The 23,402-nt window shown below is 43.6% G+C and overlaps 1 protein-coding gene across 1 annotated transcript in view; it reads right to left on the bottom strand.

Annotated features, from left to right (window-relative positions):
- Nucleotides 1-23,402, bottom strand: part of GHR (growth hormone receptor) — a 208,761-nt gene that overhangs the window by 184,567 nt on the left and 792 nt on the right. The window contains exons 2-3 of the mRNA XM_014547517.1: nucleotides 20,153-20,225; nucleotides 19,812-19,948 (exon numbers count right to left, since the gene is read on the bottom strand). The gene's annotated coding sequence lies outside the window, so the exon portion shown is untranslated. The remainder of the gene's footprint in view (nucleotides 1-19,811; nucleotides 19,949-20,152; nucleotides 20,226-23,402) is intronic.

Genomic DNA, 23,402 nt, shown 5'->3' with positions numbered 1-23,402 from the left:
ATGTTTATTAAATTATATCTCATTCACCAGGACTCCTTATTTATCTTAGTAATTTTTAATGGAAAAGTAAGCAAAACATCATTATATAAATGCTTACAGAAATGACAGTAATTTTATTTAAATTAAATAAAGAAAAGGTTAAATAAATATCACAATCTCTCAGGAATTACAGTGTAAGCCTTAACATTATAAATCGCCCCTGATTTTTCATAATACAGTCTTAAAATATTAATCAGCATAATAGTGAAACTAAGTTATCATTAACTATTTTCTGGCAATTTGTTTTTCAATGGTTTGAGTTAAAAGGATATGCCAATTCCCATTAAGACCTTATTTTAAGTACTCGCAATCCAGGACCCCTCGGGGGATGTCAGAGAGCCGGTTTTGGCTCGATCCCCTCAGGCCAGGCCGAGAGACCCCACCGGTGCACACATCTGTATGCATATAAGATCTTTGGTTAATCTCTTCGCATCTTTGCACCCTCCCCCTCTCCCCTGAGATTAATCAGTCTGTTTCATGTTTCCATGCCTGTGGTTTCTGCTCCTGCATTGAGCATCTCCCCCTGGTGGTCAGTGCACATCATAGTTACCGGCCGGTTGGCCGGTCAGCCAGTGGCCAGTTGCTTAGGCTTTTACATATATAGATTACCTTCCCACCCGCCCCCTTCCCCCCATACACATTCTAGTTTCCATTTCAGTAATGCATTTTAAGGTGAAGCCATACTTCTTCAACATAAAATCATGCAAGGCAGTGCTGATATTTCCACCTCCCATCATTTCTGGATTTGAGGATCTCCCTCTGTATACATGTGTGTTCTCAAACATGCACACACACACATTGCCATCATATCTAAAACCAAGTACTCAGTCTTATAACCATAACAAGGCAGAGACAAAAGAAGAACCAATAATGAGGAATGGCTGTAACCTTCCATAAAGCAAACATTTGGGTAAACCCATTACCTATTTTAAAATAGATTTCCTGTGTGGAAAAGTAATTAACTGACATAGTTTGACAAAGTGTCAGTCTATATCTGAATTAATTATTAAGATCTAATATTTTGCTCCCATTACATCTTTTTTGATGCAAAAGTAAAAACAAAACATCCCAAACAAGTACTATTACACTTAATTTAAATAATAAGTTATTTCAATAAGAAATTATTTCATCATTAGCATGATCATACTGAGCAATGGAACTCCCCACTGACTTCCAGAGAGCCTGAGAGTTATTGTTATGACCAAAGCAGACAACGAGGAAAACCCAGCCATTCAAGTAGGACTTCCCAATTCTATACAGAGTACTTCCCAGTTTCATTGCTCAAGCCAGTGTCTGTAGCTGGTTGGAAATGGGAACATTATATTTGACATTCATTTCTAAGACCCTATTTCCAGTGTGTGGTCCTGAACAGTTTCATCCCAATTTGCTTCTTAAGAAGCAGCTCTTGGTCCCCGGCACCATGCCTCTGGCAGGACCTGCACACCTTAGGGATTATTTCTATCACCTCTTAGGTATCTGACTTGGAGACGATCTTAAAGGAGGTAACACTCATTCCCTCTGCTTTTCCATTCTTCTCAAAGAGGTGCCCCCAGTCTCTCCTGCTAGCACCACATGCTCCCCTAAGGGTAGATACTCCCTTCCTCTCCCTGGGTAAACCTTCATGCCATTCTTTCCCTCTGAGCTAGGTGCCGGAGGTAGAGTTGCAGCCCAAACACACACAGGCCCACCCTCACGGTGCTGACGAACTATTGGGAAGAAGACAACGTGATAAAAAACTGTGCACATAAACATAGAGCCAGTCAAGGGTGGCCAGGGAAGGCCTCCCTAAGGGAATGACAATGGCACTGCTGGTCATTATGTAAGGGGACACAGCAGGAAGCACAGAGACTTACCACCTGCAAGATGACAAATGGGGCCACTGGCAAAGACTTATTCTAAAGGGCACTGGGAACCAGTCAAGAATTTTGTGCATAAAATAAGGAGGTCTGAGCTTAGGAAATGGTCACTCAGGCCCAATGTGGTCAACAGGGAGGGTAGCGGGGAGGGCAAAACTTGGCCAAGCAAAGTCTGTTCCCCACCCCCATCCGTGATCACAAGACCCAACTGCATCCTCCTTGGTGAGGACCTGCATGATCAAAGGGGGAGTGGGGGCTGCTGCAGACCTTGGGATCTATTCGGGAGCACAGAAGCCTTTTGTGCCTCTTAAGTGATACTGAATGAGGTACTAGAAGGCCACTGAAGAAAACTCACCAGAGCCTAATTATGCCAGTTGGTTTTTATTAATAAATAATAGAAGATAATTATTTCCTTACTGACAGGCACTCAAATGATTATCATTAACGTAGCTTCATTCTTAAACAGTTGGTTTCTTCCAGATTCCCTAGGAATCTATCGACTATTAACCATAGGAAAAACTTTTTATTGCTTTTAGGCTGGTCAATGGTGTTTGCGGATTCAACAACCTGCAGATAAAAATCTAAGTTTAACATGCAAAATTATTGCACCAGTCATAGAACTATTCCAACAGCAGGGTGAAGCCGTTGCAAACTGTTTGCACAATTAAGATTTGTTCCAAACTTCCTGGAAACAAAACCAAGTTTAAGTGCCTTCTATGGCTCAGGACCATGATGCACAAGTATATGTGCAATTTTATTTAAAACTCACAACACGGGCTGGAAGAGGTTAATGGGGGCAGGGGGCGGGGAAGAGGATCTATGTAACACTCTCAACCGTAAAGATTTAAAAATATAAAAATTAAAAATAAAACTCACAACAAAACCATTTTGCAGGTTGATGAAAAAGCTTATATGGCTAGAGTAAATGGTGGTCAGGATTTGTAATTTTAAGTAATTTACTACCTCTAGTAAATTTAAGTAACTTAGTTCTGTGCTATACTAGTCTGCTCAGGCTGCCATACCGAAACACCACAGACTGAGTGGCTTAAACAACAGAAAGATATTTCTCACAGTTCTGGAGGCTGAAGTCCAAGATCAAGGTGCCAGCCAAACCTGTTGCTGGTGAGGGCTCTCTTCCTGTCTTGCAGGCAGCCGCCTTCTCACTATGTTTTCACATGTCAGAGAGTTCTGGTGTCTCTTCCTCTTCTTATAAATTCACTAGCCCTGTTGAATTAGGGCCCCACACTTACAACCTCGTTGAATCTCTATCACCTCCACACAGGTCCTATTCCCAAATCCAGTCACAATAGGGGTTAGAGCTTCAACACATAATTTTGAGGGGAACACACACATTCAGTCCACACAACACATGGCTAGAACATGTAAGAGCAGGATTTGAATGGAGGCCTAAAGCCCATGATCAGTCCACTTCTCATGCTGTCTATCTCAGAATGGGAGGTACAGAGTAGTTTGAACTTCAGAAAGCTAGGACATCATTATTGTGTTAAGATAACTTATCAAGTCTCTAGCCTATTAGCAAACAAAGAAATAGCCCATTCAGGTCACTGTGCCCGTGTCACACTCCTGGTCTTTCCATTTCTTCTTTCCTTGCTTACAGGCTCTAATAAATGAAACCAAGTGAAATTTCTCTTGATTATACTGCAGATCTCCCTGTCTAGCATTTCACACCAGGGAGCAAAGCTGAATGAAAACCTTTGCCTGAAACACGGGATAACAAAAAGGGGCATTTAGCCTTTGGAACCGAAGTATAAACAAGCAGGTAATTCATTATTATGTTTGACGTAGTCAAAAGCCTAATTTATTATGCCAGAAAACAGGTATTGAGGGAAATTATTTATATAGCTTCTCTAGTTTGGCATCATTTCCTTTTGAGTTAGAACTTACTAAAGAGGTTGGCAGTAAAAACCCTCTCCTCAAAGCAGAAATTTGCATTAACTGAATTTGAACAATAGTTAAAACTTGTAGTAATAAGCAACCCTTAAAAGACTTGAAATTATCCTGAAACTAACACCACCACCACCACCCCCAATACATACTAATTAAAAAAATAAAAACTCCTAAGTTTCTTTTTCACAAACCTTTAAAGAGAGCAGGAGAGATTACAGAGCTCAGAGCGTTTATCCCTCACTAACTCCATAAGATTAAAAGTTAATAAACTTTGGTTTTATATGTGCCAACCAGAGAACTTTATGAGAAAGCTGTTTTAAAACAAATGTTTATTTTTATCCCACAATATGAAAAACAAAAAAGTTTCTTGGGCAGCAAAAGTATTCACTGGGGACAATTATAATTTCTTCGCTGTTTTCTAACTGCTGTCATGGTTGAATTCGCTGTGGTAATTGTGCAGAGCATGAGTGTTAGTAAGCATGCACACAAACCACCTATAAAAAGTCACATACACACACACACACACACACAGGTATGCATAGGTGTACACACAGGTGTACATATGCACACAGGGACAGGGACCTAAGAAGAGTGTGGACCCCTGTTCTCACTCTTTTACTTTTTTAAAGGCAGCTATTTTTGCCATAGCATCCAGACAATTATGAGAAGCACACAACCACACATAAAATGATGACTGACAGGCTCAATTCATAATTTAAATTATTTAACAGACAAGAGATACTGTGCCCTCACCCCCTTGCTCCCCAAAAATCTTTTCCTGACCAGTTGGCATGAGCTGTGCAAGGACAGTCACTTCGTGTGTCAACTTATTGTGGAGGCTGAGCCACAGGTAAGCAACCTCTCAGCCACGAAGAAGAGACGCGGCTTCCCCAGAAAAGACAGTCCATCCACACCGGGACTGCTGGCTCCCAACCACTCGCCTGCCTGCCTGCCTGCCTGATTGCCCCTTAACCACTCCCCTGCCAGCCTGATCAATGCCTAACTGCTCCCCTGCCAGCCTGGTGGCCCCTAACTGCTTTCCCCTGCAGGCTTGGTTGCCCCCAACTGCCCTCCCCTGCAGGCTTGGTTGCCCCCAACTGCCCTCCCCTGCTGGCCTGGAATGATAACACCACCTAAGTTCATAAGATGGCTGTGAGGAACAAATGAGATATTTATGTTAAGCACCTGGAACATGCTGGACGCTTAAAGTGCTCATAACTTATGTTTCGTATTGTCATCCTATATAGCGCATATAATCAGGTTGATAGTGTAGATTTTTTTTTAATGAAAAAGGACTACAGTGGGGACTTGACTTACGAGTTTAATTCCTTCCGAGACCGAGCTCGTTAAGGAGCTCGATAAGGAGCTCGTTAACTCAAATTACTCTGTCCACTCAATGCAAAAAATCAGCTGAGACAGCTGGTATCTCAAAAAACTCGTTAGTCGGGACACTCATAAGTCAAGGCCCCACTGTATTTAAGGACTATCCACCTGAGCAAGAGGCCCTACACAAATCAAGTACATATTTTTCAACCTGCATAAAGCAAAATCCTATTAATTCAAATACGCCCACTTAAATCTCATGCCAGGCAGCTGCCAATTAACCACACAGAGCAGACCCCGCCCCCTCCTCACAGGTACATGCTCTCAGGCAGACACACAGCAGGAAGCCACATGGAGGGGGAAGGAGGGCCAGAACCTGAGGAGCCTTCCGCACACAGCACAGGAAGAAGTGAACAAAGCCCTGACAATGGCCTCTTCACTCCCCGGGGAAAGCCAGGCACATCCCAACTAATGACCCAGCTCCCAAACAGGAAAGAATGCAAAAGGGGTGGGGAGCTTCATTAAAAATCCCCAGAAAATGAATTAATCATCTGCTGTCTTCTCCCTCTAATCCGCCCCCCCCTCACACACATACACACAAGTAGCATGGGGGGGGGTGCTATCTCCCCTCCACCTGACCTGGGATTTTCCATCGTCAAAGATTAAGTCCCCTTTGATTTCATATAACAATTAGTTTATAGATCAAGTTGTCATTTGTTTGCCATCGGTTTTCTGGCTTTGGAAACAAGCAATTCCAATACTTTTGAGACTTTTAAGACCCTCTAGTTCAGTTTCACAAATGAAAAGGCCGTCAAGAGCCAGGAAGGTAACACCAATGAATGAAATGGTCCCGGCAGAAACTGTGGTTTACTTTGTTGAATTTTTGCCACTCACAAATAAAAGCCCAATTGTTGCCCAATCTTTCCATTTTTTTCAAGAGAAACTGAAAATCTTTTTTTTTTCAAATGTTGGCTACTAATTTAATAAATAAGTAAGCTCTGTACCCCTGTGCAGAGAAAAACTCACCTCTGCATTTCCATATGGGACCTCCTCCAGTCAGTTTCAGCCCTGGCTTCAAAAACAAAAAGAAAAAAGAACCACCTGGAAGCTTTGAAAATGTGCCTGCTTGCCCCCTCCTGCAAGGGCAATTCTGATGATTTGGTAAGCTTTCAGGTGATTCTAATGTGTAGCCAGATTTGGAAACCTGGCCTAACCTGGCCTAACCTATTAAGATGAAAGGGCGGTCCGAAGATTAAAGCAGCCTGCAGCTAGCAGGAGACGACGTACACACTTATCCCAACACCCTGTTAACGAAACTCGTAATTTAAATGCTACCTTTTTGCCAATGAACTAGAGTTTTAGGTTTCAATATATGTAGTTTGTAAATATTTCAAATATTTCCCCAGCAGAAGTATTAGTCCTCAATGCTAGAGTCCCTTTTTCCTAAATCCAGGGACCATCATGCAACATGGACATCGGACCAGACACTCCACGAAGGCAAAGGACTTGTCAGTCCCTCCCTGACCAGAGAGGTGAGGCGCACCTCAATAAGAACTTGCTCAATGGATGACTGTAGGATTTTCAAAGTTCTACTCTGTGTAAATTAGGACTAAAGTTCCATGAAAGCTCAAAAATCAATGCCAAACAGAGAAATGTCAGTGACTAGGACCAATTCAGAGGAAACACACACTGAGGTCTCAGCTATCTAAGGGGAGGTTCACTAAGGTCACTGTTGACAATAAGTGAGGGCACAGCAAACTGGTCACAAGGGCCCATCTCAAACCGGTGATGAGAGTATCAAAGAGCTGCCTGTTCCTTTATGCCATTGAGGGGAAAGCTTCAGTTAGATTAATACTGTATTGTCTACCAGAAATGTTCTGGTAGAGAAGATCTTAAATGTTCTACACACACACACAGGACTATGACAGGTGACGGGTGTGTTAACTAACCTTAATGTGGTGATCACTTTACAATGTATACACATATCAGATCACCATGGTGATCTTAAGCTTACACAAGGTTATTGCCAATTATAGCTTAATAAGGCCCTTAAAGTACATTAAAACAAACCAACATACAAAAATTTGCTCCTTTCGGTAATGCACCCCGAGCTTAAGCCAGACCCTCTCTGTTCAGAACGCTGTGTGACGTCGGAGTAAATGCTGATTGGACTGAAGTACATTTTCAAATCCGGAGATACATAGGCAGTCTCTCCTGATATCTGCCTAAGTCTTCCGCTGTGATTAAGATCAGGAGAAATCGAATGCTGTGGACCCATTAGAAGACTGTTTTGATTGTCACAAATTGTAGTGCCTGAAAACATCCTTAAGCTGATTGTCTTAAAAAAAATGAAAGTTCTCCCAAAACAAAACAGGAACAAATAATTATGGTCCAAATGTCTGTGGTTCCTTGGAAATGCTGTGCTTTTTCTATTTTCCATCATTGTAGTACTACTGAAGGAATGTGTAGAGGTCAGAGGTTATGTCTGCATCTTAAAATTAGGTAGTGACCTCGTCTTTCAACCTTGAATTCATTTTTAATTTTAATTTTATCTTATACAATGTGTAGATAGTTCCCTGTTCTCTCGAATTTAGAAGTATAAACAACATTAATCTGTTAATTCTGTAATTTTTATAATTATGACGTCACCCAACCTTACCCTTCAAACCCTTTATGTGCAAAAACAAACATGAAAAATCAAGAATATTTTCAGAAAACTCACCACCAGAGACTGGAGGAAACAGAAAAGCAGAGTCATGTCAAATTTATAAATTAAAAAGATTTTAAACTACCATAATTACTGGATCACGAAGTCCTTCCCTAGCAGAGAACACACTGAGACCGTTGTCTTACTGCCTATGGGTGCTCTCAGAGTGGGATATTTTCTAGTGACATCACCACTAATATTTTAGTGCTTGATGGTGGCACAGCTCCATCAATGAATCTGACTCATGTTGATTCATTTTTCTATTTGCTGGATTTTAAAAGGTATCATATTTCCCACTCAATGTGCATCAGCAATAATGTTGCCCTCTAAAACCTGTATTATCAAACCAAGCCTTCCAAAATTTTTATCAAATATAGAATAAATCCATCGATTACTAATTACTAAATGCCCACCATGGGCCCAACCTCCAGCACATTGCTGTGCTGTGGAGGATATTAAAAAAAGTAAAAAAAAAAAAAAAAGGTTTTACCTTTGATGAATTAATAAACCATAATGAGGCTTTACACATTAGGCTCCTTGGCCTCTGAGATGACACTTCAGCATCTACTCTGTCCCATTTTTCACTCTTATTTGTCGCTTCCTCCACTTTGCTTCTAAATGTTGGAGTTCCCTGTGGCTCAGACCTGTGCTTTCCGTTCTCACTTCATTTTCACCCTGTCTGTGATCTCACTTATCTTTGTGGTTTCGATTCTGTGTGCAAGCCACTGACTTCCAATTTCTTATCTCCTCTGATCTAGGACCCAAGACAGCACTGCATTGCCTTGTGGATGTCTTAAAAAAGGCCTTCAATTCAAAATGTCGCCAACTAAAGTACTTTCTCCCAACCTGTACCTGGCCACCCTCCAGTATTCCACATTCACTTTAACCCAATACCTGGGAGTTACCCGCGGTACCCCTCACCCAGTCATGTCCAAGTCAGCACTAAGTCCAATCAACTTTACTTCATAAATAAATGGTAAATCTATTACCATACATAATAGTAAATCCATTCATTTCTCTCTATCACCACTACCCCGGTCCAAGTGACCAACATCTCTGGCTCACAACAGACTCATAATCCATTTCCCTGAATAACTCTCCCCCCACCCCCCTCCTCCATCCAGTTTTCAGAATAGAGCCAGGTAAGCTGCTTAAAATGCAGACCTGACTATGTCACCCCCTTGCTTTAAAACTTTCAAGGTTTTCTATTGCTCTTACGATAAAGACTGTAACTCGGGCTGCAACACTGTGTAAGATATAGCCTCTGCCTGCTTCTCCGGACTCTTCTCAGATAATGGCCCTCCTCACTCTCTGAACTCTGACCACTGCTTGTTCTCAGCTCTCAAAAGCACTGGGGACCTTCTGGCTCCCCTTCCCTCTGCCCAGATTGCTCTTCCTTCTCCCTCCCACTTTACTTCTGAAGACCTTATATATCTCTTTTGGAAAGCCTTCCCTCACCACCAAGCTCCAACCTGGATGAGGCCCCCTTATAACTTTATTTCACACGACTCTTTATTTCACAACAGTTCTTAATTATACTTGGTTAATGTCTTTCTCCATCCTGGACCACAAACTCCCATAAGGCAGAAGCTAGTTCTAAATTGCTTATTATAGTAACCCAGCAACTAGACCATTGCTCTGCTGGGCAAAATGTCAATTGAATTAATAAGTGAATGAGTGAGTGAGTGAGTGAATGAATGAATCATTGTAATGATGGATCTTTATACTCCAGCTATCAATACTCATCTTTATCCTCCCCGACAGCACAAACCATGAATCAAGATCAAGAGACACTAAGAAGCCCAGTTCAATATGAAAGGTAGTTCTGAGAACTCAGGGTACAAGCTGCATGGAGGGGAAAACACTGAAAAGGAGAACTGGGAGGGTCTGATCTGGGTTCTTCGATTTGAGCAAGGAAAACAGCATCTCTATGTATACCACGCAAGAACTAGCCATATCTGTTTCATAAATGAATCCCTTAACTCATGTAAATCCCTTTGTAAATACATAAGAAAAAAATCACTTTCACATATTTTTTTTTTACAAAGGCAAGTCACTTAGGATCTTCCATAAGGACTTAAAGTGACCCCAATTCAGTACCTCAATATGTCCTTTACATTTATACTTTAAATATCTCTCCAGCTTTCAGAGTTCATCCTTAAGTTAACATTATGGTGATATATCCCAATATCTTCTACAAAGTCTTGGGCTTAAGCTTAAAAGATATGAATCAAAGTCTAAGTCACTTATTAAACTGCAAGTGGCCATAAAGTGGAGTTAATGCCTTTTGTCGGGCAGAGCAAACCAAGAAATGGCTTGACCTGAGAGCTCTCAGGACCCCCTGCAAAAGCTGAGTAAAATTGCTAGGGAAGTACATCTAAATCATGTAAAGTACAAGCTTCCGATTGTTTAAGATCGTGAGCGATAACCTACCAAACAGAATACTTCCTGAGTTTCCCCTCGAGGATTTTTTTTAAAAGTTCAAAATGCTATCTTCAGCAACGTGGTTATTATTCATATGCTTCCTTTGTAAATCATGGATTTTTAAAGCCGTTGTCCTTTGAATTATAAAGTCCCAAATCCCAGAGAAGTCTTTATACTGTTATGTTAATGGGGCATTAATATTTACTGTTTACATTCAGCAGCATGTTTTTCTCTGGAAATTTTTTCCTTGCTGTATGAATATTTCAAAATCTATAATAATAAAAGCATAATATGCATATGGACCGAATGGCCAAACAGCGGAACAACCATCTGGAAGACCATGCTATGACACCCACTGGCACCAGGCCAGCCAAGGTGGGTGTGATCGATTGGTCGGGGGGCTCCACCATCGCCCCATGATCACCCCAAAGAGGGAGGCCCAGGTCACCGACCAGCGGGCTGTGGTGGGTGGGCAGGGCCTCCCTCTGTGGGGCAATCGATCGCAGGGCTCCCAGATTGCAAGAGGGCGCAGTCCGAGCTGAGGGACCACCCCACACACACACCAAATGCATGAATTTCGTGCACCAGGCCTCTATTTGAGATATAATAACATTAAGACAATTTTCTTTTGGTGTTTACCTATGCCGCCATCTTGGTCTCTCCCCGAAGACAATTTTCTTTTTAAAAAATGATCAAGGTATTAGGCTACCTTAGTCATCTTCTGCTGCATAACAAATTAACCCCAAACGTAAGTTTAAAACAACAAACATTTATTGTCTTCCAGTGTAAGTGCAGGGGCCAGAGGAGGTTTAGCTGGGTGTCTGTGGCTCAGGGTTTTTCATGAGCTTGCAGACAAGCTTTGGTGGGAGGGGCTGTAGTCATTCTGATGTTGGACTGCAGAAGGCTCTACCTCCAAGGTCACTGTTATGGTGGCTGTCAACAGGCTTCAGTTTTACAGTGGCTGTTGGACTGGCGACCTAAGTTCTTCCTACCACATGGAGGTGGGACTCCCTCATTTCCTTTCCACATGGGCCTCTTCAAAGTGCCGCTCAATACATGGCAGTTGGTTTTATCTAGAGTGAAGGATCCAAAAGACAGCAACCCAGACAGAGGCCACACTGCCTTTGAGTGACCTAGTCTCCGAAGTTGCACATCTTCGCTTCTGCTTTCCTCTGTTCATTAGCAATGAGTCACTAAGTCCAGCCCACTCTCCAGGGGGAGGGAATTTGGATTTAACCTCTCGAAGGAAGGAATACCAAAGAATTTGTGGACATATTTTTAAAAGCACCCCATGGGCAGTAGTGAGAAGCAGGATAGATGGACACATTTGGAATTAGGAAGATCTGTGTCTTATTTATTTGTTTTTAATATGTTTTTATTGTATTTTAGAGGGAAAGAGAGTGATAGAGAGATAGAAACATCGATGAGAGATAAACATCATAGGTTGGCTGCCTCCTGCATGCCCTTTACAGGGGATCGAGCCCACAACCCGGGCATATGCCCTCCTGGTTCACGGGTTGATGCCCAACCACTGAGCAATCCTGGCCAGGCAGAATATCTGTGTTTTAATCTGGACTGTGTTACTTACCTACTGAGGGGCTTTTTATAATTACTTAACCTCCTCATGTCATAGTTTCACCAAATGTACAATGAGGTAAATCCCAGGAATCTTGTGTGGGATTTAATAATATAGCATGAAAAAGAGCTTGGTATAGCCCCCAGTCAATTCATTTCAAACGGGCCGTAGTTTGCCCACAGCTGGTATAGCCCCTAGTCGTAATAAGCACTCCCTTAACCTTGTCCACATAACAGTAATTAGTGAAGCAGCCTACTTATTGAGAGCCCACTAAGTAGATAATACACAGTCCTTCGGAGTTCACATCGAGCAGTTAGGAAAGTAAATCCGAACTTGGACACAGAACGTGCTTTTCCCTCTAGAAATCTGAGGGCTTCCTGAAGAGAGGCGGTCAGAAAGTAGTCTCTGTGACATAAGGAAATAGATAGCAGGTTTAAGGCCTCTTCGTTGGTTGCTTTTTTAAGAGTGGCTGTTCCCTCAACGTAACTCTCTCAGAAGCAGAGCCTTTTGCAGGAGTGGAGGAGGCAGTGCCGTCAGCTGGGCCTGTCCTCTGGACACCCCAGGGCCCGAGGGGTCTTGCTGGAGCACAGTTTACAAATCTGCACTAACAAATTGTGCCTGTAATCCCAAGTACAAAGGGTCAAAGGTCGTGCTTTAAAACCATGTCAACTTAATATAGCCATTTAAGTAAACAGTGTCATACATATGTTCTACAAGGAAATCTTGTTTCTTCTTTTAAAAACATGCAATGCTCTAAACGTTAGAGTCTGAAGGGAATACCTTTCAGTCAATCCCGGCTTGTTTCTTCTAAGGAAAAAATAAAAGACCATTTTTACATGATTGTCCTTTTGTATCTCCGTAGATCTCATTCTGAGCCAATAATGTGTGTTTCACATAGATTGCGTTATTAGATACTAACTCTAGGCTCCCCACAACTTGTAATCAAAGCAAAGATAAACAAGAGGCCTTAAAGCCTAGTCTTTTCTCAATTTAGAATTAGAGGTTAGAGGAATTTCAGCGCTGGTCAGCCTGCATATCCATGCTGCTTATCATCCCAGAGTCAAAGCTCAAATGATTGAGAAGAATTTCTCCTTTCGAGTTTCGTTCCCCGAGTGCCAAGGCGACCAAGGGTAATTTTCCTGTGGGCTATTCCAAGTATAAAGATTAGTCAAAGATTTCATTAAATATTCCATAGTCCTCGTGTGGCATTTAAAAAACAAAGCCCACCAAAAAACGGTAACTATGGAAAGACTGAAAAATGGAGGCCAACAATCCAAACTCAAACACATTATAAAATACATGAATTCTTATACAACATCAATGTCCTGCTCTTTAGAGCTGCTTGCTTCCAAGCCTGTTATTAGCCTTGTGCCAAAACTTTATTCTTGGCAGATGGGCGATTTTCTGAAGAGCTTTGGGGTCCATGTCTTTGGATACCAAGATAGCAGGTGTGACCAATGTGAGGTAGGCTTTGAAAACAATCCACAGATTCAAGGTTAACTTCATCAGCTCACGTGAAATACCAGGCGCCCCCACGTCTGTTGCGGTTTGATAATACAGACTTGTCAGAGACGCAGGCCTAGCCACACAGCACCAAGGATAGGGGCTGGGCAAGCGGAGAAGAGCAGGAGTAACTGACTAGGGTTAAGAGTATAGGCTCCAAAGTTGTCAGAAACCAAGTTGTAACCTCTGCTGTGTCATTTACCACCTATGACTCCCTGGGCAAGTGCCTAAAATCCCTGAGTCTCACTCCATCCTTCTGAGGTCCCCATGGCCATGTGACTCACAGCAGGATTAACTGTGACCTGCACAGACAATGCCAGGCACATCGAAGGCACTGGGCTGTGTCTGACTTAGTGGGTCCTGCTTCACGTTTGATGTTTAGGACACATGTTCAAAATCCAAGTTCTTCCAAGTCATCACACTGTTATGAGTAGTTCTTAGCTAACTGATGGAGGCTAGCTACACGTAAGTCTACTGAATAAGTTTTGTTCTTACGGTTTTTTCTTTGAGAACATACGCTGTGTCCAACATGATGCTGGATGTCAATATCACTGTCTTTTCATAGAACTTACTATCTAGTGACAAAGACTAGTTCATTGAACATAGGAGAGGGTCCAAATAAAAGTGTATGCATAGTGGTTAAAAACTGTAAAATTAAATGCAATGTGATATTCTGGATTGAATCCTGGGACAGAAAAAAAAGGCATTAGTGGAAACACAGAAACTCTGAATAAAATCTGGAATTTCATTTATAGTGTACTAATGTTGGTTTCTTCATTTGGACAAGTACACCATGGTGAGGGATGTTAACGTCAGGGGAAAGCTCATCAAGGAACTCTAAATCTTTGTAACTTTTCTGTAAGTATGAAATGAGTCCAGTGCAAGTAGCCTGTCCCTTCCCCAACCATATCCCCTCCCCCTTCAACCTCACACTGACTAATTTCTAACCGCCAGCACCCGCGTCGCTTTGGCTGAAGGCTCCCTTTAGCATCCCGAGACTGCTTTGCTCTGCCCAGCATTAGTGCCCAACAACTACTGACTGAGGAAAGTTGGTGGGTAAATATTCAAACTCTTTCAACCTTGGGTGAGAGGACTCCAAGCTGTGTGTTTTGCCTGGGCTCCCAAACTCTCTTCAAAAAGATCACTGATCTTTTCCTAAGGGCTGTAACTTGCTTAACAATGCTCACATGAGTGGCTCCTTGCCCTGCCTCATTTCACTTTCCCAAATGAAATTTTACCTGAATCCTTATGTCGTGGTCTGCTTCTGGGAGAAATCCAGACCAAGACCTCACTGCTGACTATATTTGCTGATGGAGAGAAGGGCCTCCTGAATGTGTCAGTTCACGGTCATTGGCTGGGGGAGATTATGGGTGCCCGGGATTACTTTTCAGTTCCTGGAAAGAGCTCCTCACTCCATACTGTGAAGAAATCGCACCAAATTATAAACACACTGGGAACTGACACACTCGAAAGCCACACATTTCGGGGTGTGTGGAAGGGAAGCAAATGTAGATGGACACATTTGGAATTAGGAAGATCTGTGTCTTATTTATTTGTTTTTAATATGTTTTTATTGTATTTTAGAGGGAAAGAGAGTGATAGAGAGATAGAAACATCGATGAGAGATAAACATCATAGGTTGGCTGCCTCCTGCATGCCCTTTACAGGGGATCGAGCCCACAACCCGGGCATATGCCCTCCTGGTTCATGGGTTGATGCTCAACCACTGAGCAATCCTGGCCAGGCAGAATATCTGTGTTTTAATCTGGACTGTGTTACTTACCTACTGAGGGGCTTTTTATAATTACTTAACCTCCTCATGTCATAGTTTCACCAAATGTACAATGAGGTAAATCCCAGGAATCTTGTGTGGGATTTAATAATATAGCATGAAAAAGAGCTTGGTATAGCCCCCAGTCATAATAAGCACTCCCTTAACCTTGTCCACATAACAGTAATTAGTGAAGCAGCCTACTTATTGAGAGCCCACTAAGTAGATAATACACAGTCCTTCGGAGTTCACATCGAGCAGTTAGGAAAGTAAATCCGAATTTTGACACAGAACGTGCTTTTCCCTCTAGAAATCTGAGGGCTTCCTGAAGAGAGGCGGTCAGAAAGTAGTCTCTGTGACATAAGGAAATAGATAGCAGGTTTAAGGCCTCTTCGTTGGTTGCTTTTTTAAGAGTGGCTGTTCCCTCAACGTAACTCTCTCAGAAGCAGAGCCTTTTGCAGGAGTGGAGGAGGCAGTGCTGTCAGCTGGGCCTCTCCTCTGGACACCCCAGGGCCCGCGGGGTCTTGCTGGAGCACAGTTTACAAATCTGCACTAACAAATTGTGCCTGTAATCCCAAGTACAAAGGGTCAAAGGTCGTGCTTTAAAACCATGTCAACTTAATATAGCCATTTAAGTAAACAGTGTCATACATATGTTCTACAAGGAAATCTTGTTTCTTCTTTTAAAAACATGCAATGCTCTAAACGTTAGAGTCTGAAGGGAATACCTTTCAGTCAATCCCGGCTTGTTTCTTCTAAGGAAAAAATAAAAGACCATTTTTACATGATTGTCCTTTTGTATCTCCGTAGATCTCATTCTGAGCCAATAATGTGTGTTTCACATAGATTGCGTTATTAGATACTAACTCTAGGCTCCCCACAACTTGTAATCAAAGCAAAGATAAACAAGAGGCCTTAAAGCCTAGTCTTTTCTCAGTTTAGAATTAGAGGTTAGAGGAATTTCAGCGCTGGTCAGCCTGCATATCCATGCTGCTTATCATCCCAGAGTCAAAGCTCAAATGATTGAGAAGAATTTCTCCTTTCGAGTTTCGTTCCCCGAGTGCCAAGGCGACCAAGGGTAATTTTCCTGTGGGCTATTCCAAGTATAAAGATTAGTCAAAGATTTCATTAAATATTCCATAGTCCTCGTGTGGCATTTAAAAAACAAAGCCCACCAAAAAACGGTAACTATGGAAAGACTGAAAAATGGAGGCCAACAATCCAAACTCAAACACATTATAAAATACATGAATTCTTATACAACATCAATGTCCTGCTCTTTAGAGCTGCTTGCTTCCAAGCCTGTTATTAGCCTTGTGCCAAAACTTTATTCTTGGCAGATGGGCGATTTTCTGAAGAGCTTTGGGGTCCATGTCTTTGGATACCAAGATAGCAGGTGTGACCAATGTGAGGTAGGCTTTGAAAACAATCCACAGATTCAAGGTTAACTTCATCAGCTCACGTGAAATATACCAGGCGCCCACGTCTGTTGCGGTTTGATAATACAGACTTGTCAGAGACGCAGGCCTAGCCACACAGCACCAAGGATAGGGGCTGGGCAAGCGGAGAAGAGCAGGAGTAACTGACTAGGGTTAAGAGTAGAGGCTCCAAAGTTGTCAGAAACCAAGTTGTAACCTCTGCTGTGTCATTTACCACCTATGACTCCCTGGGCAAGTGCCTAAAATCCCTGAGTCTCACTCCATCCTTCTGAGGTCCCCATGGCCATGTGACTCACAGCAGGATTAACTGTGACCTGCACAGACAATGCCAGGCACATCGAAGGCACTGGGCTGTGTCTGACTTAGTGGGTCCTGCTTCACGTTTGATGTTTAGGACACATGTTCAAAATCCAAGTTCTTCTAAGTCATCACACTGTTATGAGTAGTTCTTAGCTAACTGATGGAGGCTAGCTACACGTAAGTCTACTGAATAAGTTTTGTTCTTACTGTTTTTTTCTTTGAGAACATACGCTGTGTCCAACATGATGCTGGATGTCAATATCACTGTCTTTTCATAGAACTTACTATCTAGTGACAAAGACTAGTTCATTGAACATAGGAGAGGGTCCAAATAAAAGTGTATGCATAGTGGTTAAAAACTGTAAAATTAAATGCAATGTGATATTCTGGATTGAATCCTGGGACAGAAAAAAAAGGCATTAGTGGAAACACAGAAACTCTGAATAAAATCTGGAATTTCATTTATAGTGTACTAATGTTGGTTTCTTCGTTTGGACAAGTACACCATGGTGAGGGATGTTAACGTCAGGGGAAAGCTCGTCAAGGAACTCTAAATCTTTGTAACTTTTCTGTAAGTATGAAATGAGTCCAGTGCAAGTAGCCTGTCCCTTCCCCAACCATATCCCCTCCCCCTTCAACCTCACACTGACTAATTTCTAACCGCCAGCACCCGCGTCGCTTTGGCTGAAGGCTCCCTTTAGCATCCCGAGACTGCTTTGCTCTGCCCAGCATTAGTGCCCAACAACTACTGACTGAGGAAAGTTGGTGGGTAAATATTCAAACTCTTTCAACCTTGGGTGAGAGGACTCCAAGCTGTGTGTTTTGCCTGGGCTCCCAAACTCTCTTCAAAAAGATCACTGATCTTTTCCTAAGGGCTGTAACTTGCTTAACAATGCTCACATGAGTGGCTCCTTGCCCTGCCTCATTTCACTTTCCCAAATGAAATTTTACCTGAATCCTTATGTCGTGGTCTGCTTCTGGGAGAAATCCAGACCAAGACCTCACTGCTGACTATATTTGCTGATGGAGAGAAGGGCCTCCTGAATGTGTCAGTTCACGGTCATTGGCTGGGGGAGATTATGGGTGCCCGGGATTACTTTTCAGTTCCTGGAAAGAGCTCCTCACTCCATACTGTGAAGAAATCGCACCAAATTATAAACACACTGGGAACTGACACACTCGAAAGCCACACATTTCGGGGTGTGTGGAAGGGAAGCAAATGTTTGGAAAAATGCTAACAGAAATTTCCATTCTCAAATGCATGCATGCATTCATTCAACCAGAACCTACTAAGGATTTTCTATAGGATATAAAGTGAACAAAACAGAAAAGATCCTTACTTTTAGGAAGCTTACATTTCTGTCAGTGGACATGGACACACACACCAAAAAACAACAACCCAGGAAAACAATTTAATAAACAAGATCATATTAGACAGTGATAAGTGCTGTGAAGAAAAGAAAACAAGCTCATATGATAGCATGACCTAGATGGGGGAAGGTTACTCTAATAGGGACTCCTCTGGGTACTCAGTTCTTATGTCACGTCGTCACAGGCTGCCCTTTACCAAGAAAGGCCTTTTACCACAACCCCCATCACCCCAACTGGCCAACATTCGATTGTCCCTTAACTTACCCAAAGTCCCACCTTGTCTAAGGAGGGTCTCCCAACACCAGCAAATAGAAATCTCTCTTACAAATATGAATATGTGTACTCAGGAATGGCTTTTGTATTGATTCTTAAATCCAAACTTCGTAAGGCACCAATAAACAACCTGTCACGGCTGTTGTGTGGCAGTGGTCTAGGCAGCCTGGCGGAGACCTCACAAGCAACTCATCTCCGGACAGCAGCCCCCTTCTGAAGGAGCAAAATTTCAACAGTTCCAGTGAAACGGAGGGTCTAAGTCCTAGCTCTAGAAATCCTCTCTCTCTCTCTATCTCTCTCTCTCTCTCTCTCTCTCTCTCTCTCTCTCTCTGTGTGTGTGTGTGTGTGTGTGTGTAGGTCCCTCAAGACCTAGCCTTTGCCCCAATAATCAGCAACCCCTCAGGCAGCAGAACAGCCCAGATCTGACTGCTGGTCACAGGTCCAGACCTCTGCAGGCGAAAGATCACATCTTGACCGAAGTTGTTTCAGGAGAAATGAACCCCTGGCTACTTTCCCACAGGGGTGTTGGAACAGAGGTCAGAACTGTCCTCAAGACCTGAGGAAAAGATTCATGATCCTTACCTCACCTCTGACTAGTAAGCTCCCTGGAGGACCCAGAACCCCTAACCCACGTGTCCTGTGACTTAGCCCTAATCTCTAACCTACATGCCATCGGGCTCCCTGCCTCTGGGTTGGCCTATTCAATAGTAAGCTGTTTCTCTCTCCATCCTGCAAACTCCTGCTCAGGCATTTCTTTGGGCCAGTGCACAAGCAGGCGGGCTCTGATATTGGGGTCCTCGTAACTCAAACAAAAGAAGCAGCTGGGGACTCACTGAGGCCGTAACTTTGGTTTACTGGGAAAGAAGGAAGGGAGGAAGTAGCAGGTGGTATCAAGCGGATCTTCTATGAGTGAAGGTTTCAAGTGTCCTCTCTCAGAGCCCCTCAAAAAGGTGCTGCAGAGTCATCTCCTGCTGCGTGCCCCACCTGCCAGGCTGCCAGGCTGCCAGGCATGGTTTGGCTCATTGAAACGGCAACAGCCTTGTGAAGTAAGAATCACCACCCCCACTTGGCAGATAAAGCTCCAAGAGTTGAAGTGATTTGCTGAGATCATGAAGGTGGTAAATGGCAAAGCCAGATTCAGATCCCATCAGACAAGCAAGATATGCGATTCCAAAGCCTGCTCCATGCCCTTTTGAGAATGTCAACCTACCCCCAGGCTTTCACAGTGGTTGATGCCTCAGAGGGCATGGGCCAACCCTAATCCACAGGCAAACAGAATTCCTGGACAAGTGTCACTTATCTCAATTCACAATGTACCCACTCAGCTAGTTAACACAGATGAATGACAAGATAAGCAGCATCCTATTCCATGGTCCCAGTCAATGCTGACGGGTGGGAATGTGATGTGAAGAAAGAACCTTGGGCCCAGCTGGTGTGGCTCAATGGTTGAGTGTCGACCTATGAACGAGAAGGTCAGGGTTCAATTCCCACACATGCCAGGGTTGCAGGCTCGATCCCCAGTGTGGGGGGTGTAGGAGGCAGCCAATCAATGATTTTCTCTCATCATTGATGTTTCTATCTCTCTCTCCTTCTCCTTTCCTCTCTGAAATCAACAAAAACATATTTTTTTAAAAAAAGAATACCTTATAAGGTAGGCTCTACCTGTTTGTAACATGCAGCTTCAATTTGCTTGTCTTCAGAACATTCTACATCTGGTTTTAGGGGGTTGGTAGTCCTTGAGGGAGAGAAATTAAGTAGCTATTTCTATTGCATGTAGAAGTCAATGGACCATGGCAGTATTACTTCCCATAGGTTTATAAAAAGTTCAGGCACAAAAAAATGTTTGGAAACTATTATCATGTTTTGACTAAGGATGATTAATAATATGAAAAGAGTGAGTTGTTATCGTGTTTATAGGCTTAAAATTAGCAAACAGTGCAGTGAGATGGCTCAGAAAGCCCATAAATATTAAGCTGCCTTCATAGATGTAGAGTCCAGAACTAAGGATTTCACATCTGTGTTTCAGAAGGTACACAAGAAAGTGGCGAGGATGTGGAATCTAGGACATAGTGGTCGGGGTAGAGAAGGGTGGGACCCCGTGTGGGTGAGGAAAAGCTACAAGAATAGCCAAAAAAGAATTCAGGAAGAAGGAGCACAGTGTTTGCTTTCAAATACAGTACCTAAAGGGAAGAGGTTAGATTCACTGTGTGTGGCTCCAGCAACTGACCAGTAGGCCAATGGGTGGAAGAAAATGTCGATTCAGTACAAGTCAGAACTTTCTGAGAATGAACCGCCTAGAATGCACTGGCCGGCGAGGAAGAGACATTCCCATCCGATTAGTCCCAGGAAAGGTGGGCTGGCCCATTTACAGGGAGAGTTACTCATGTGGCAATTCATGTACCTGATAGAGAGTTAACTCTAAAGTTGGTCATCAGCCCAGTCAACCATTTCATTGGGCACATTATTTACATTATACTGTTCCAGGTTGAAGAAAATCACTTGCCAAAAAGCCATCCCATTTCACCTTGTTTACACCACAAGTGGAGAGCTGACCCCTGTCTTCCCAAGCTTCAATTCTTACCGATTCAAGATTCACAAAGTGGCTAGGTGATTTGAACACTCATATTATTTAAATCATTACCAAAGAGATTATAAGGTGTGTGTGTGTTGTTGTTGTTGTTGTGTTTTTTTTTATGAAGGAAAAGTGGTTTGGATCGACACATGAACACACTAAGAAATAGAAGTTACTTTTATCATTGACATGTTTTTTTAAAAAATTGTTCTCTAAAAGCCAACCACATCTCCATAATTGTAATTTACCAGAATCATTACCAAAGAGATTATAAGGTGTGTGTGTGTTGTTGTTGTTGTTGTGTTTTTTTTTATGAAGGAAAAGTGGTTTGGATCGACACGTGAACACACTAAGAAATAGAAGTTACTTTTATCATTGACATGTTTTTTTAAAAAATTGTTCTCTAAAAGCCAACCACATCTCCATAATTGTGCAATTTACCAGCAGAATGACAGGGAAGCTTTAACTTTGGGTTAACAGATTTCAAAAAATAAAACCCACGCCTTTTTCTCAGCTCCGTATATCGCTGTGCGGTATTCTCGCTGCATCACTCAGATTTATCTTTACATTAACAATGCTCACCAGCGGATAGCCAGAAAGACTCGCCAAGTTGGACCAACTTCAAGATGTGTCTATGTGGGGGTGCTTCATGCCCTTGGCAGAAGCAGGCCGCACCAGGCCCCATTTATTACTTTATGCTATAAACATCATGTCCTCGGCCAACGAGAAACCCAGCGTGACAATCCCATAGGCTACCAAGCACCATAAACATCCGTTAACACAGGCGCCACAGACAGCACAGGGAGGCGTCGTGCATCCATTTTTAAGTGGTTTATGATGTGCAGTCTGCTGTTTAAAAACTAATAATCAAAAACACAGTCCCAAACTCTGCCTAGAACAAATATTTACAAGGCAAAGTTGTGCTCGGTTTGAAAAAAAACTAATGTGCTTACGCCGCACTTTGTCATTGCATTTATAGACTTGCATTTCACACCTTGGCCCATTAAGAGCTGTCTCTCTGTGGCATGCAGGAGACCCAAACTGCAATTTCACTTTGAGATCTTTACTCCACAAGGAAAGCTGACTGTTGACTCACCAACGTTCCTTAGACCCACGTGAAGCAGAAAGTGTACAGTGGGGGGGGAGGGGGGGGAGGAGATGAGGCCTGGGACACGCTTCTGCTACAAATGATGCCCGCCAGGTCCGCCCGAAGGGAAACCACACAGAACTGGCGACCCCTTGAAATCCAATCTGGGACAACTGAGCTTTGCTTTTCTCAAAAGGAAACAGAATCCCCAATCACAGAAAAGGTGGGACCAACAACCCTGTCTGCCAAACCATTTTATTTTGTTTCTAGGCAGCATTTTAATTTCTGGAAATGTTTCCATACTAGTTACCTCCAAGATCTACCCGTTAGTACCCCAGGGAGAAGGCCTTCGAGGGTGACCCAGGTGGAAACTAGCCTAGAACACCAGCTGGTCAGGGCACAGAGCTACCACAGCTGCCAGGAAAGGTGAGTGCCTTCCCGGGCACACATGCCAGGGAGCCTAACAGTAAACACTCCGGGGAACCGGGGAACATCTAGTCTTCACTATGGACAGCAGCACCCCGGGACTTTCAGATCCGCAGCTCTGACTAGGGTTCAGGTCTCTAGGGTTCTGTTCTCCCCGCCCCCCCCCCCCCCCCCCCCCCACACACACATTTCCTAGAATCCTCTCCCGCCCTCGCAGGTCTCCTGAGAGTTCCAGAAGCCACCTCTAGCCCTCTGCACCTGAAAGGCAATGGGTCTAGAACTGTCAAGTCCGTGGCACTTAAATCCTATGCAGGAACTTCGGCAACGTCCCAGCCTTCAGGCCTCCTGTTACCTTTCCCTGCCCCTTCAAAGGTCTCCAGGCGGCACCCACAGGCAGGCGGCACCTCTCTGGCCTCCTCCCCCCTGCACACCTTACTGGCTCCCGCGCCGACACGCCTCCCAGGCGCACACACGCGCACACGTACACCCTTTGGGTACACAATCCCCGCACCCCGCCGCCCGGCCCCGGCCAACAAGCGTCCCCCTCCGGGTCATAGATAAAGCGCTCGCCCCCAAATACACTTCCCCACGCACCTTCAAGTGGGTGACACTGCCAGGCACCCTCTGAGCACCACCAGCGCCCCAGACACGCGGCTGCCCCGCTCACCGGGACCCTCACACCTGGGACACTTCTGTCCAAACTCCGAGCCTGCTTGATTTCATAACCACGAGTATGTCCGGGGCTGGGGGAGCTCGGCTCGCCAGGATTTCCACCCGCGCCAGCTCACCAGGACGGTGGCACTGCCTCTGCCGACCCCCCCCCCGCG

Source organism: Myotis brandtii, unplaced genomic scaffold (genome assembly GCF_000412655.1).
Source record: "Myotis brandtii unplaced genomic scaffold, ASM41265v1 scaffold478, whole genome shotgun sequence".
In the NCBI taxonomy this organism is placed as follows: domain Eukaryota; kingdom Metazoa; phylum Chordata; class Mammalia; order Chiroptera; family Vespertilionidae; genus Myotis; species Myotis brandtii.
This window is presented reverse-complemented; position numbering and strand designations above follow the sequence as displayed.